Below are 13,984 nucleotides of genomic sequence, written 5' to 3' on the forward strand. Positions count from 1 at the left end.
GCTTTGGTGAAGGGCCTCACATAGGCACTCCCCCAGGCTCTGGCACCATCACCACCACATATTTCTGGGGAATTTTCCAGCTATATAGTATACTTAAGATCTTAGTTCCAGTTCTGCTCAGTGGGTGCTGGTGGGGGTATGGCTGCCATTTCCCAGAGCCCCCTCCACGCTTCCCCGCTTCCTCCAATGGCAGTCAGTTTGGAAGTGGAGCCTAAGAAAGTCTGTAAACTACTTCGGGCCGGGTGAATGAAGTTCTACCCAAAACCAGTGTAGATCCTTCAACTATAGCCAAGCTCATGCCTGTAGAGAAAACAATGAAATAATCAGAGATTGTTACCTTCCTCATTTTGCTCCGTGGGAGATATCTCCTGGTCCAACTGTTGGGATCCTCCCAGGAGGCCACTGGACCATGCTGGATGCTTGGCTATGGATGTTTGAATTGCCTGGACCCTATAAGAAAACTGCAGTGAGCCCTCTCTGGCAGGGTTTATAATTTGCTGTGCACTGTTTATTTTGTTGGTTTGCATATGTTTCAGTGCGTCATTGCAGGTGAGGTGGCCTGAAACAGCAAGATCTAGAAGTCTCAGATAACTGCAAGGAGACAGTAACTTCCCTGGGGATGGGGCTCAGATACTGCACCCAAATTTGCCATTTTCCTCAACCTCCACACATCCCTGCGTCTCTCTGGAACCATTTTCTTGCTCTATCCATTCTAAAACATGGCACATTTCTTAGTAATCTCTTTCTTTTTATGATGAGGCTCTCCAGTTTCCCACAGACTGACTGTTCCACTCATGTCTGCCACTGCTCATAGTAGCATTGTGCAAATTGGGCAATAGGCAGATAGAGGTCTGTGTCCGGCTTCGTGGTGAGCAGAGTGCAATAGCACAGTCTAGATTTCAGTGCCTCCTTGCCCTTGGGCTGGATGTCCTTGAACAAGACATGACCTGCACAACCCTCCATGACATTCCTGCAATTCAGAGTTTGTCCTAACAGAGCTGGTGCTACCATGGCACAATCACCCAACCAGGCCTCTGGGGATTTGGTGCACCACGCTGCATTGGCTTCATTCATTTAATTGCTGCCAAAGCCTAGAGTCTTGCCATGCTCAGACAGATACTTTAAAAAAAAAAAACACTTGTAACCTCAAGTAACTTTACCTAGCCTCTCAGTTTCCCTGTCTGTAAAATGAAGATAGTAATAGGACCTACTCATGGGGTGTGGAGATTAAATGGAATAATCCATATAAAGTATTTTACACTGTGCTGAGCTCAAGAAATAAAAGCTATATTCTATTTCAAGGGCTTTTATCAATCCATCAAGAGCAAGTCAAGATTCATTCAACCAATATGTATTAGCAGCTAATTTGTGCCAGGCCTTGTTACTGTGGTTACCAAGGTGAATACTCCCAACCTCGTAGGAAAGGCAGATGTGAACACAGGTAAAGGCCATGTGCAGCGGGGTCAGTGCTGTGACAAAGGTGAGTACAGAGAAGGGATGAGAAGTGATAAATGTCAGTGAGTTTCACTCTGCTTGTGTTAGGGAAGCTTGCGTGTATAACTCACTGGTACTCTTTCTGCATTTGACATTCACCAAAATAAAATGTCTTGCTCCAGTGATATATTGTTGCACAGCAAAACACCCCCAAACTGAAAGTGGTTTAACACACTCACTGGTTATTAGCTCATCAGGATGTTTTGTTTCAGCTCCATATATTGTTGGCTGGGTGATTTAACTGAGATTGGAGGATCCAAGATGGTGTCACATGTCTAGTGCCTTAGCTTCAGTGATAGGAACAGCTGAGCTGGTCAGGCATTTATTCCTCTCTTTTTGTGGCCTCTCCAGCAAGGAAGCTGGACCTCTCTACATAAGCCCAGACCTAGGCTGCATGACTCAGGTTGCATTCTATTGGTTAAAAGAAGTCACCGGATCAGCCCAGATTCAAGGAAGCAGGCTCCATGCACTTCCAGATGGCAGAAGAAGCAGGGGGTTGTGGACATGGTTAACCTACCTCATCTGTTCTATCATATTCCATTTACAGCCAGTTTATGACTTAGAAGGCATCCAATTGGTGGGATTCTGTGGCTGCTTCAGAAATCAATGATGTGAAAATGCAGTGTGGTGTATATATAGCAGTGGTCAAACATAGGGTTCAAACCCTTATTTCAGTACTAACTTGCTGTATAACCCTTGGGCAAGTAATTCAACCTCTCTCCCCACCCTTTCCTCATCTGTAAAATGAGGGGCAGTAAGATCTAACTTGCCAGGGTTATTTTGAGAATTAGAATGCAAGGACCGTGCTGGCTCATGGTAGGTGAGATATTTGAGCAGTGCTGTAACACTGCTGTTGATATCAGGTTTCTCCCCTTTCTTCTTGAGACTGGTATATTTGGACATGTTGCTTCCACCTGTCATGGGAGCATCCAAAAGACCTCTAGTATTGCCAGCCCTTCCCTGAAAACCTCAGCAGTTATACCATGGACTTGGGGCTTGGCTTTGTGAATTTGTTCAAGCGTTTGGAAAGCAATTTAGTAATTATTAACAAGAGTCATAAAAAACGTTCATATCCTTTGACCCAGATTTCCAGAAATAAAAACCAGATTTTCAGAAAATTATCCCAATGGAATTGACTCAAAAGAAAAGCAAAATCCATACACATCAAGTCCTTCATTGCCATTTTCTCTAGAACAACTAAAAATAGTGAAACAGCTTAAATGTCCAATTGTATGGAATTGGTTAGCTAAATTACGATACAAATAAATACTTGCTGGAATATTATATAATTCCTAAAATGACAATTATTATCACTATAGGTTAGCATGGAAATTTTTTAAAATAAAATGCTAAGTGACAAATTCAGAATTCAAAGATTTCTTTACATGGACAAGGACCAGAGCCAGAGATGGAAAAACAACATTTGTTAGTGTTTGGGAAGTGGTTTTGGAATTAATTTGTTTTCTTTAAAAATATTCTTTGTGCCCTAACCGGTTTGGCTCAGTGATAGAGTGTCGGCCTGTGGACTGAAGGGTCCCAGGTTCGATTCCGGTTAAGGGCATGTACCTTGGTTGCGGGCACATCCCCAGTAGGGGGTGTGCAAGAGGCAGCTGATCGATGTTTCTCTATTATCGATGTTTCTAACTCTCTATCCCTCTCCCTTCCTCTCTGTAAAAAAAATCAATAAAATATATTTTTAAAAATATTCTTTGTTACTTTAAATCAAAATCAGGAGAAATATTTAGGCGAGGCCATATGGGAAAATTGTTTATTTAAAAAGAAAGGCCACATACGCCTGAAACCTATAGAATTTTATTAACTAATGTCACCTCAATAAACCCAATTAAAAATAATAAAAATAAAAAAGAAAGGCCACAACGTAAATGCCAGAGAATAAATTGCAAAGCTTTTAAGAGTACATGTGCTTGGCCCAGGCGGCGTGGCTCAATGGTTGAGTGTCGACCTATGAACCGGGAGGTCACGGTTTGATTCCTGGTCAGGGCACATGCCAGGGTTGTGGGCTCAATCCCCAGTCGGGGGCATGTAAAAGACAGCCGATCGATAATACTCTCTCATCATTGATGTTTCTATCTCTTTCTCCCTCTCCCTTCCTTTCTCTGAAATCAATAAAAATATATTTTTTAAAAAAGAATACATGCACTTAAGCTTCTCCCTGGAGGTTCTAATTCAGAGTCCCAGATAGGGCCCAATTATTTATAGTTTTTCAGAGCTCCACAAGTTAGTTTCATGTGAGACCCACTGAGATAGACACTCTTTATCCTTTCAAATGATCTAGTAAACACTCTGTCTGATCAGAAATAGCAATACAAGGAAAATGTACATAATTAGAATGTTTTCCCTCCAATAAAATATGTTCCTGCTGGTAGGCCTCTTCCATTTCCATGTATTTAGTTGTACTCTGATAAATTTCTGGCCAGTGTACATAATCCAGAACACAGAATAGACAGCTTTCGGTAAACATGTGTGGTTCTGTACAGTGTAAGGGAAAAACATGGCATAAGAGCTGGTGGCCTGGGATTTAACAGGATGAATAATAGGAGCAGGAAAAAAAATCTCATCTCCCTATCAGTCAAAAAGTATTGACGGAATTTCAAGGGCGATCTCCCACTGGGACCAGCTGTGGTCCTTTCCTGAGGACAGAGTACTGGGTAGTCTCATGAGATTTAATATGCATATTTTTCGTTCTTTTTGAATGCTGGCATTAACTGTAGAGAGTTATTGTTAAAGAATGAAGACTAGAAACAGAAAAAGCCAAATACAGCTTGTTCTACCAAGCTTAGCTTCCATAGAACATAGTGAGACAGTAGATTCTTTGAGAAAATCCTGGAATTAACCAGTTTTCATGAGGAGTATGTTTCCTGAGACCATCATTTCCCAAAGTGTGCTCTTTGTAAAAAGCAGTTGCTCAGAAGGCTGGAAGGTATTGCTTGAAAAAGAGTTCCATGATGTCAAATCACTATATTGTACACCTGAAATTAACTTCACTAATGTAGCCCAGCCAGTGTGGCTCAGTGAGTGAGAGTCAACCCATGAACCAAGAGGTCACTGGTTTGATTCCTGGTCAGGGCACATACCTGGGTTGCAGGCTCAATCCCCAGTAGGGAACATGCAGGAGGCAGCCAACTATGACGTTTCTCTCTCATCGGTGTTTCTATCTCTCTATCCCTCTCCCTTCCTCTCTTTCTAAAAATCAATAAAAACATATTTTTAAAAAATATCACTGCCCTAGCCAGTTTGGTTCAGTGGATAGAGCATCGGCCTGCGGACTGAAGGGTTCCGGGTTCCATTCCGGTCAAAGGCACATGCCTGGGTTGTGGGCTTCATCCCAACTAGGGGGCATGCAGGAGGCAGCCGATCAATGATTCTCTCTCATCATTGATGTTTCTATCTCCCTCTCCCTCTCCCTTCCTCTCTGAAATCAATAAAAATATGTGTTTTTTAAATAAATAAAATGGAATTCTCCCTTGATGACCAGTTTTTGTGTCATACTCAGCTGCTTACATTTCTTTTCTTTTTGTTAGAGTCCAGCACATCTGAGTTCAACATTCAATTATATTTCATTTTCTGAACTGAATTTCTCTTCCGCTTAATAACGGCATCAGCAGCTGACTTTCTTTTCCAAAGGAAAAAAAAAATACTATGGTTATTGTTATTTTTTAAATCACCCAAGAAAAGGTTCTGTATGCCCAACCACGAGCGAAGAACCACAGTCATGGTGAGATGGAATATTGGTCATTCATTCAACTATTATCCACACACTCAGGTGTTTAAGGTGTTTCTCCTGGCAAAATGACAAGTGACTGCATGTCACGGATTTTCAGAGTCACTCAGAAGTATTTTAAGTGGTGGTTGGGGCACTGACAATGCCAAGGTTGATAATTTATTACCTGTTCTGTTGCTATCCTTTAGCCACCGCTTGTTCCTCATGCCTTCTATTTTACCAAACAACTGCTTATCGTCATTGCCTTGCTCCACGGCTTCCGTGTGCTGCCTGCCAAACTGGACAGCCTCCCAGCACCCACACTTGTGGGCTGCCTTTCCAGGGCATACTCTGAGTGGGTGTGTCAAGTTCCAGGTCCCCACCCCTTCCAGGGCTCCTTGTGTCTTCAATACTCTGCACCAGGTCAGCTAGGATGACCGCATTACCAATAATGCCTTGAGCATTGGATGTCCTGACTCATGGAAGCAGTTTTAAATACCTCTGCTTGCTCCAGGGAACTACACCAGGAGAAAATAAAGGCATCTGTGAGATAGCTTGCACCATTAAATTATCTCAGATGAGCCATCCTAAACTCTAACAAGTTGAGCAAGATTAGCATTGACCACATCATGGCCATCAGATTAAGCTGTGGTTCAAATGTTTGATTCAATGGCACTTTCATGCTCGTTTCAACTCATTGGACCCCTTGCCTAATCATTGGGTAGAGTGCATTTTAGTCCGTTTTATAGAAGCAGGAGCAGCACACTTTTATTGTTCTAGGTTAGTGGTCGGCAAACTCATTAGTCAACAGAGCCAAATATCAACAGTACATCGATTGAAATTTCTTTTGAGAGCCAAATTTTTTAAACTTAAATTTCTTCTAACGCCACTTCTTCAAAATAGACTCGCCCAGGCTGTGGTATTTTGTGGAAGAGCCACACTCAAGGGGCCAAAGAACCGCATGTGGCTCGCGAGCTGCCGTTTGCCGACCACAGTTCTAGGTGATTACGGGTTTTATCATCTTTCCTCTGAGGATCTATTTTGACCATATCTCTGACTTATTGTGTGCTGAGTTCTTGGTTGGGAGCCCACTGTTCCATTGTAATATATTCCTTTGCAAAAAATGAAGTATATATGTATTTTTCATTCAATAAATGTCTTAACTTTTAAATGATCCACTCTACCACTGAGGACGTCATGAGAATTCTGCCCTGATTTGTGCACTGAGGGGTGTGTGTGTGTGTGTGTGTGTGTGTGTGTGTGTGTGTGTTGCAGATAGTGAGGAACGAGGTGTGTGGAACAGATATGATCCTTGGAAGAGAAGATCCGTTCTAGGACTTATAACTGTGACAAGTTCCCTAAGTGACAATAAAAGGGAAGGATCCTGCTGGTTGGGATGACTTTGAGCCAGGATTTCCCCCAAAGACTCAACACCTTCAGCTTCCCCTAGTTTTCCTCCTATGGAATTTCAGCTCATTCTTTTCCCCCCCTCCAATTACAGTGTACCTTCAATAGTATTTTGTATTAGTTTCAGGTATACAGCATAGGGTTTAGACAGTCAAATATTTTACAAAGTAATCCTCCTTATATTTCATCAGTTCATTCTTGTTCTTACTCTGGACAAAATGGAGCCATTCCTTCTTTTCCTAACCCTACTTTGACTAGAGGCCTCAGCACCTTTCCCTTGAAGGCTCAGGCTCTCCTAAGTACCCGTGGTAGGCCAAATAATGCGCCCCCTCCCCCCCCCCCCCCCCGCCAAAATGTCTACATCTTAATTCTCAGAACCTTGACTGTGCTACCTTACATGGTCATTAAGTGAAGGATCTTGAGATGAAGGGATTAATGAAATCCTGGAGTATCTGTATGGGACCAACATAATCACAAGGGTCCTTAGGAGAGGGATGCTGCAGGGGTACAGTCAGGGAAGGAGACGTGAGCCGAGGAATGTGGACAGCCTCTAGAAGCTAGAAAAGGCAAGGTAACAGTTTCTCCAGAAAGAAGGCAGCCTGACCAATATCTTAGCCCAGTAAAATCCATTTTGGACTTCTCACCTTGAGAACTGTAAGAGAATAAATCTGTGTGGTCTTACACCACTAAATTTAGGGTGGCTTGTTACAGCAGCAAATGGAAACTGACACAGTACTCATGGCAGGCATTGACTGGAAGATAGAGACAGAGGGTTAGCTAAAGCTGGGCTGCCCAATATGGTAGCCACTAGCCACACGTAGCTGTTGAGCAATTGAAATGTGGCTAGTTTGAATTGAGATGTGCAGCAAGTGTAAAATGCACACCAGATGTAGGGCCTTCGTTAATATTTTGGATACCTTGAGTTAAAGAAAATACATTATGATTATACTTTCACCTGATTATTTTTACTGGGCTCAACTGTAGCCACTATAAACTTGTAAATTACCATGTGACTTGCATTATATTTCTATTGATCAGCACTGCTCCAGAAATTGGATGAATCCGCTCTTCAGTTTCTGATGTTACTGTGAAATCCAACAGGGTTGTCATGGCCTTCACCTTCCAGCTCCTGTGCCTCTGGTTCCTGTTGAGGACTCCACGACGCTGCGGGAAGGGGACCCAAACCTGCCTGGCTGGGGCCCTGGTATCGGACCTTAGGTTTTTCAAACTTAAATTTTGTCGTCTGAAAGCCATCTTTAAGAAAAAGAACACAGCCCAGCTGGAGTGGCTCAGTTCATTGAGCATCATCATCCTGTGCACCAATAAGTTGCTGGTTCGATTCCTGGTCAGGACACATACCTGGGTTGTGGGTTCGATCCCCAATCAGGGAGAGTACGGAGAACAGCTGATCAATGTTTCTCTCTCTTTCTCTCTCTCTCTCTCTCTCTCTCTCTCTCTCTCTCTCTCTCTTTCTTCCTCCCTCCCTCCCTCCCTCCTTTCTCTCTAAGCATGTCCTTGGGTGAGGATTAAAAAATAAAATATTAAATGAAAATAGCAATATTATACGAAAGAAAGAAAGGAAGGAAGGAAGGAAGGAAGGAAGGAAGGAAGGAAGGAAGGAAGGAAGGAAGGAAGGAAGGACAAATTTAGGCATAGGTCTTGGAGCAACCTGTGCAAATGAGGGACCTTAAAGCTGAGCTTCATTGGCCTAATGGGAAATCTGCCTCTGCCCTCTCTCCCAAATCTCTCCTGGGGTGGCTCCTTTCTCCCAGTCTTTAGTATGCCAAGAATCCCACTCTCCCTGGATCTCTCACTGGTTCCTCAAACAGCATCCAAATTGGCCACCACTGCCCTTGACCCAAGCAGAAGGGGCCCAGGCCTTGAGCGTTGGAGGACCGCACACATGAACACAACAGATAAGTGTATCAAGGAATGTAAGGATGCCCATCAGTTGGGATTTGGCCCCCAGTGCTGGCACAGCACAGTCTACTAGTATAAACCCAAGAATTTGCTTTGTTACATTTTTAGTCCTATGTCCTTGAAACAGAAAGGGACTGAGACCAAATGCCATGAAGATTTGTAGGTTGTGCTGCTGCTAATATGGAGCTAGACACGGCTTCAGAGTGCGAGGAGGAGGAAGCACTTAAGAATAAAAGACAAACCAATTAACATGTCAAATCCTTCCTCTCAGATGGCATGAATAGACTCTTGTATAACAAGGTATTACCCAGCTGTACATGGTTCTGCTGTTTGCAACCGTTGCAAGTGACAGCCAAAAATATTTCATGACATTAAATAATTCATATTACTCTTAAATTTGTGTGTCTGCAGGTCTAGATGCAATAATCATGAAACATTATATGAATTGGCAACTGGATGGACAAATACAGTGGCAACTAGATGCACATCGAAGGCTAGAATTATGAATTTTGATTTAAAAATGTAATAAGATGTGAGTTTCCCAAAAATGTAGATATAAATATCAGCTTTATTTAAATAATTTTGAAAATGAGTACAAGTCAAGATCATCACAGAGATAGAAAATTCAAAAGTGGAGCTCAGAGAAGAAATAGAAAGCAGTCTGCTTACATTTCAGAAAAATGGAAACAATGAAAGTGAGCAGACTTCTGCTGAGCATGACCCACATAAAATTTGCAGACAGGACTTCAAATTATTTAATAAAGATTTCATCACTAATCAAATGAAAATGAACCAAAAAAAGTCTTCCAACCCACAATTTGAGAACCTCAGATAAAACCCCTGACACTTCATATTCTTCAAGAAACAAAGACCTAATTATTGATTAAAACAATGAGGACCATTAAAAAAAAAGAATTATTTATAACAAAGTTATGACTCAGAAAGCCAAATGCAATTCTGGCCTGTCCGTTAACATCTGAAGAAAATTGCATTTAGAACAGCTGCCACTGAATGTGAAAACTAAAAACCTCTGAGCTGCACGGTGCTTGTTGGATTGTGATCCTGAAAAGTGGCTGTCACATCCTCCTGACAGTGTAAACAGGTCCCTAGAGAATGCAATCCAACTCAGATTAATGATTACAGTTTTTCCATGGCACGAGCATGGCAGAAAATTTAATATTTAATTTTACAGCAAAATGATTTTAGATGGAGAAAGAAATTGTAGAAATAGCTTTTATCTGTTTTTTATATCCTAAGTCCAAAGACATATATTTTGTTACTGCTGTGACAGCTTTACAATGAATCCTTAAGATCAGTTTTGGTCAATTAAGGTATTTGTGTCTGAAAACCCTTCTGTTCTTGACTAAAGTGAAATATCTGTGGCTCAGTGGTTGAGCATCGACCTATGAACCAAGAAGTCATGGTTTGATTCCTGTCAGGGCACATGCCTGGGTTACAGGCTTGATCCCCAGTGTGGGGGCGTGCAGGAGGCAGCCGATCAATGTTTCTCTCTCATCATTAATATTTCTATCTCTCTTCCTTCCTCTATGAAGTCAATAAAAATATATTTAAAAAATAAAATAAAGTGAAACATCGCATGCACACACAAAAATTCACATGCTATTACTAGAATTCATTTTTAAAAGATTGAATAAGCAGCAAAACAATAGTATTCAAAAAAGGCAAACAGTGTTCTCATATGATGTATAGTGTCCTTATAAAATAATATTAGTGTGCAATTTAAAATATATATATATTGATTGATTTCAGAGAGAAAGGGAAAGGGAGAGAGAGATATTTGAAACATCATCGATTGGCTGCCTCCTGCACGCCCCGCACTGGGGATCGAGCCTGCAACCCGGGCATGTGCCCGTGGCCAAAATTGAATCCAGACCCCTTCAGTCTGCAGGCCGATGCTCTATCCACTGAGCCAGACCAGCTAGGGCATGATCAAGCATAATGATGCATTTGTTCTAAGCTCCTGGTGTCCCCTGTGATGCTGGCATATCCAGCCACTCGTGGAAGTTACAACCAAGGCCTCTGTGTCCAGTACTGATACTTCCATACTTACAGTTTGGCTCACACATCTTGCCTCTCTCTGTAGGGGACCATTGCTGGTCCACAGCCACTTGGGAGCACCCTCGAGTTAAGCGCCACCTGTTCTTCCTCCTGACAGTTCCCGGCCAGCGAGTTCAGTCAGAACCTTTCACTTTCACATCCAGCCCGAGCCAGGGAACCGGGTGTGTCCCTCAGACGCTTGGCGGGAAAGCCGGTTCCCAACCGTTAAGAAGCAATTAAAACGGAGGCCACCCCTGTGGGGAGAGGCGGGGCACTTTCTAACAGCATAGCATCCCAACCGCCACCACGCAATGCCTGGCCAGATCAGTGGTGGTTGTAACTGTGGCTGGATCAGTATTTCAAAGTTCTGCTTCACCAAATTTCCAGAGGGCTTCTTGCACACCCCACCCTTTGCAACTATGAGTCAGCCTCCCTGGGAACCAGAAAACAGGTGGCAAATACAGGCCCATTACATTAAAAAATGCAGCTGCACTCAACCAAGAAAGATTGAAAGGACATTTACACAGTAATATGATCCTGTGCTTTTGTCTGATGTTTTTACTTTTTTAGGACTTCAATTTTGCTCATTAATGTGCAGTGAGAACTTGGAGTCAGAGGAAATACAAATGTAAAATCCTTCTAGATGGTAACCATTTTCTTCCAGTCATTCATAGTTATCGCACCCAAATCTCACAGCAATGAATTTTTTTTAAGCAACTTGCTCCTATTGAGAAATTCCAAAACATCTAATTTGGAATTTTTTTCTTTTTTCTTTTATTGTCTTATATGCCTTATCTTTTTTTTTTAAATATATTTTATTGATTTTTTACAGAGAGGAAGGGAGAGGGATAGAGAGTTAGAAACATCGATGAGAGAGAAACATCGATCAGCTGCCTTCTGTACACTCCCTACTGGGGATGTGCCCGCATCCAAGGTACATGCCCTTGACCGGAATCGAACCTGGGACCCTTCAGTCCAAAGGCCGACGCTCTATCCACTGAGCCAAACCGGTTTCGGCATATATGCCTTATCTTTTGGAAAACTTTTTTTTTGTATTGATTTCAGAGAAGAAGGGAGAGGGAGAGGGAGAGAAACATCAATGATGAGAGAGAATCATTGATTGGCTGCCTCCTGCACGCCCCCCACTGGGGATCCAGCCCACAACCTGAGCATGTGCCCTTGACTGGAATCGAACCTGGGACCCTTCAGTTCGCAGGCTGATGCTCTATCCACTGAGCAAAACTGGCCAGGGCTGAAAAACTTTTTATTATGGAGAAATTTAAACATAGATAGTTCAAAGAGCAGATGGTCAGTGTAATGAACTTTATGCATAAGCATCATCCGCCATACCAACCAGGAACCTGTGGCTAACCCTGTCTAATCCATATGCTCATCCACTTCTCCTTCCATATTTTAGTTGTTTAACTAGTACTTTTATTAAGGTATGCCTTTATTAAATGTATACCTTTATTATGTACAAAATTTATGTACAATAAGCTGGATTCATTTTAACATACAACTTGATGAGATGTTTAACATACAACAGATAAAAAACACACCTTGAAAACATCGCCATTATCAAAATAAAGAACATTTCTATCATCCTCCAAATTGTCTTGTGCCCTCTGCTTCCAGTCCCAGGCAACCATGACCTGTCTTTTGTTGTTGTTGTTAATCCTCACCCAAGGATATTTTGTCTATTGATTTTTAAAAATATATATACTCTTATTGATTTCAGAGAGGAAGGGAGAGAGAGATAGAAACATCAATAATGAGAGAGAATCATTGATTGGCTGCCTCCACTGGGGATCGAGCCCACGACCTGGGCATGTGCCCTGACCGGGAATCAAACCGTGACCTCTGGTTCATAGGTGGACTCTCAACTACTGAGCCATGCCAGCTAGGCCATTGATTTTTTTTTTTATTTTTTTACTTTTTAGAGACAGTGGAAGAGAGGGAAGAGTGGGAAGAGAAAGAGAGATGCGGGGGGGAGATAGAGAGAGAGAGAGAGAGAGAGAGAGAAACATCAATATGAGAGAGACACATCAATTGGTTGCCTCCTGAATGCACCCCGAACAGATACGTGCCCTTGACTGGGAATCAAATCCGAAATCCTTTGTTGGTGCATGGGCTGATGCTCTACCACTGAGCCACACCGGCCAAACATGATCTGCTTTTTTTCCGACAGTATGTATTCCCTCCTGATATTATTTTGAAGCAAACGTCAGATAGCTTATTTTATCTATAAATATTTCAGTATACATCTCTAAGAGATAAAACCTCCTTTTAAAAAGAATGATAATGCTATTATGATACAGCGTAATCAACAGTAATTCCTTAATATAAATTATCTGGTGCAGAGCAGGTGCGTAGCCTGCACACTAGGCAGACGTCCCCAAGGGCTGTGGAAAGGGAGAGAAGTGGAGATGGTGAGCAGATCAAACAAGCTTATCAGCTGCTAGCTGCTCAGGAGCGGCCTCCCCATACCCAGTTGTGTCCTTTGCTACAAGCTGAGTACCCTCCGCCAAGGTTGCAAATATAGGAAATAAAAATACAGGACACCAGCTCTGCGCACTGAAAGAGTACCTTCTCCGCACCAGGGAAGCCCACCCACCTGAAGCCAAGATGTTCAGTAAGCGAGCCAAGGCCAAGATCACCAAGAAGCGGCCACAGCGGGCCACATCCAATGTCTTTGCGATGTTTGACCAGTCCCAGATCCAGGAGTTTAAGGAGGCCTTCAACATGATCGACCAGAACCAAGATGGCTTCATTGACAAGAAGGACTTGCATGACATGCTGGCCTCCCTGGGGAAGAACCCCACGGATGAGTACTTGGAGGGCATGATGAGCGAGGTCCCTGGGCCCATCAACTTCACCATATTCCTGGCCATGTTTGGGGAGACGCTGAATGGCACGGACCCCGAGGACGTGATCCACAATGCTTTGCCTGCTTCGACAAAGAGGCCTCAGGTTCTATCCATCTTCAGGATCTGCTCACCACCATGGGTGACCGCTTCACAGACGAGGAAGTGGACGAGATGTACCGTGAGGCCACTCATTGACAAGAAAGGCAACTTCAGCTCCATGGAGTTCACCTGCACCCTCAAACACGGTGCCAAGGACAAAGACGACTAGGCCTCCCAAGCCCCCCATGTCCAGGCCCCTGTCCCAGTCACCCGCTCCACACACACACAGTCTGCACCTGCTCATGCCCATGGGTCCCAATCAGGGGAGGCTCCCTCTGAGGAGTCAGGGCCCCGCCCCCAGTGGAGGAAACAGGCCCAGAGAGAGCAGTGCCAGGCAAGGATCACACAGCCACTGTGAGGCAGGGGTGCCCACTGTGACCCTTCAAGAAAGGATCATCTAGGGAGCTGGGCCAGAGGG

General features: G+C 43.2%; 1 long non-coding RNA gene and 1 pseudogene across 2 annotated transcripts; one reads left to right on the plus strand and one right to left on the minus strand.

Annotated features, from left to right (window-relative positions):
- Nucleotides 1-246: 246 nt before the first annotated feature.
- Nucleotides 247-10,756, minus strand: LOC307115716. Its single transcript, XR_013815124.1, has 3 exons — nucleotides 10,614-10,756; nucleotides 1,674-1,905; nucleotides 247-450 (listed from the first exon to the last, which is right to left on the minus strand). It is a non-coding gene; the product is annotated as an uncharacterized lncRNA (long non-coding RNA).
- A 2,469-nt stretch (nucleotides 10,757-13,225) lies between these two features.
- LOC307115753 (myosin regulatory light polypeptide 9-like) lies at nucleotides 13,226-13,735 on the plus strand (annotated as a pseudogene). The gene has a single exon. The product of its transcript is annotated as a myosin regulatory light polypeptide 9-like (transcript).
- Nucleotides 13,736-13,984: the final 249 nt, after the last annotated feature.

The sequence above is a fragment of the Cnephaeus nilssonii genome (genome assembly GCF_951640355.1).
Source record: "Cnephaeus nilssonii genome assembly, chromosome: 19".
Taxonomy (NCBI): domain Eukaryota; kingdom Metazoa; phylum Chordata; class Mammalia; order Chiroptera; family Vespertilionidae; genus Cnephaeus; species Cnephaeus nilssonii.